The sequence below is a fragment of the Rhinolophus sinicus genome, chromosome X, assembly GCF_036562045.2.
Source record: "Rhinolophus sinicus isolate RSC01 chromosome X, ASM3656204v1, whole genome shotgun sequence".
In the NCBI taxonomy this organism is placed as follows: domain Eukaryota; kingdom Metazoa; phylum Chordata; class Mammalia; order Chiroptera; family Rhinolophidae; genus Rhinolophus; species Rhinolophus sinicus.
Genome location: NC_133768.1, coordinates 53,025,113 through 53,027,159, shown reverse-complemented (window position 1 = coordinate 53,027,159; position 2,047 = coordinate 53,025,113). Strand labels below are relative to the sequence as shown.

Here is a 2,047-nt window from a genome sequence, read left to right as displayed (position 1 = left end):
AGAAATGCAAATTGAAAAACCAGTGGGTCAATGATGGAACACAAAGAAGACTTGGGAGTCTCTTAATTCTGTGTACTATGTATGCGGCCCATACTAAATAGTTTCTCAGCTTCAGTCAAAAGGATGTTGAGTGTTATATTTTAACACTTATATGGATAGGACTATAAGTCCTATAGTAGTTGTACTGTACTCATTGATATGACTTTCCATTTCCATTACAGTTCCAAAAGATGAACACTGATGGGCAAAAATGTTTGGTTTTGATAACATTTAAAATTGCCCTAATTCCATGACTGTCATAATTGCCAAAATTTTGATTACAAATGAGAGTAAACCATTAATCACTTTTATTTTCCCCACTGTAATACTAATTTCAATTACCAGCCTAAATGAAAATTCCAAATATGTTGGAGAAAGTGTCTAATTCAATGCAGTTTTATAATAAACTATTGGGTCTTTATCTCAATTTGCAGATTTTTCAAGTAATTGTGGTTTAAATAAATTGCTTATGTTATTATGATTTCTCCTTTCAGTTCATTTACTTCTTCAAATATTGTAACTTTAGACTATTTGTTAGCAATAAAACTAACACAAAGAAAGAAGGCCACTTCTGATTGAAAAGCTTGTTTTAAATGACTTTATTATTGATTCAGAATCAGTTCATATGCAGAGTTCTTTCAAAGCCACATCAATTCAGTTACTATAACAGAAAATTGATCTCAGTGAGAGAAATAAGACTCAGAACATAAAGTATAAGCCTTAATTTGTAAATTGTTTATTGAGTGTAACACGCACATAGGGATCCAAGTCTTTCATACACTGTTGTTCCTATTGTGCAACTAATAATGTAAATAGAGCTATGAAACATTATAATCATAATAGCAAAGATGTCAAGTTATGAGTCATTACATGAGTACTTTTTTAATGACTCAAGCTTGTTTTGGAGGAAATGGTTTCATTATTCAACAGCAACAAACTTCTATAGGTTGCTTTTTTTTGGGGGGGTGCAAGATTACATAAATTTATTTGATTAAAATCTGCATTTTCAATTGCTCTTTGATGGAAACACAATAGCATATATTTTATCAATAGTACAGATATTCGGGTTTAATTTTGAGTTACTCATTAATTTCAGAGTCTGTCAAAAGTTGATGATGCAAGAAATTAATGATTTAAGAATAAAAGAATAGTGGTAACTGGTGACAATGAAAATGATCACTGTACTGAGTAGAGACTTTGACCTCAACGCTCAAAAGAATCTGGACCCTTTAGAACTTGATCAATAGAAGCCAGATTCACAGGTTGGCCTGTAACACAATGATTGGCAGCTTCTGGAGGCAAAGTAGGTTGGGCGGTAGAATCCAGACGCATAGCTCAGGGAAGGGAACCCACAGACTCCATAACCCATGGGTCTGAAGCCACAGCCCAGGGAGTAGCAGCTTCTGGATCCATAAGCCAGGGAGCAGCTGCTGCTGGACCCACAGTCCAGAGACTCTATGTAAGTTGACAGGCAGGGACTGCAAAGACATCCTGCTACATCCTTCTCAGGTGGTAGCAGGATGTCTGGCAGGGTCTGGACACCACACAGGATGTCTGGCACCTGGCGGGTCCACAGTAGGTCTCCTGACAGCCACTGTAGAGAGAGAAGTCCAGCTGGCAGGTTCTGGGGGAGCAGAAGTCAGTGCTGCAGACCAGGTTGCTGGGGTAGGAAGAGCCACAAGAGGAGCCTGGGTAGCACATGTAGCCCCCAAGAGAGCGAGAGGAGAAGTTTCCAGAGCAGCAGTTGTAGGACATGTTGACCGAGATGTGAGTTCAGCTGAGATACAGAGAGAAGATTCTGAGTTCTTTCAGGTTGCTTTTTAAATGATTCTTTTTTAAGAATGTAGGGACTTTGGACAAATTACATCAAATAAAGCAATTCTATGTAGGCCAAGCAAGTATGTTACCACAACAATGAACATACTTATTAATGTAAAACATATGGCTTGGAAAAAACCTGCATTTCACAGTAAATTAGATATCCATCAAGGATTTGAGAGGTCCAAAT

The 2,047-nt window shown here is 37.5% G+C and overlaps 1 pseudogene; it reads right to left on the bottom strand.

The window, feature by feature from the left end:
* Window positions 1-1,279: 1,279 nt before the first annotated feature.
* On the bottom strand, window positions 1,280-1,838 carry LOC109437910 (keratin-associated protein 13-1; annotated as a pseudogene).
* Window positions 1,839-2,047: the final 209 nt, after the last annotated feature.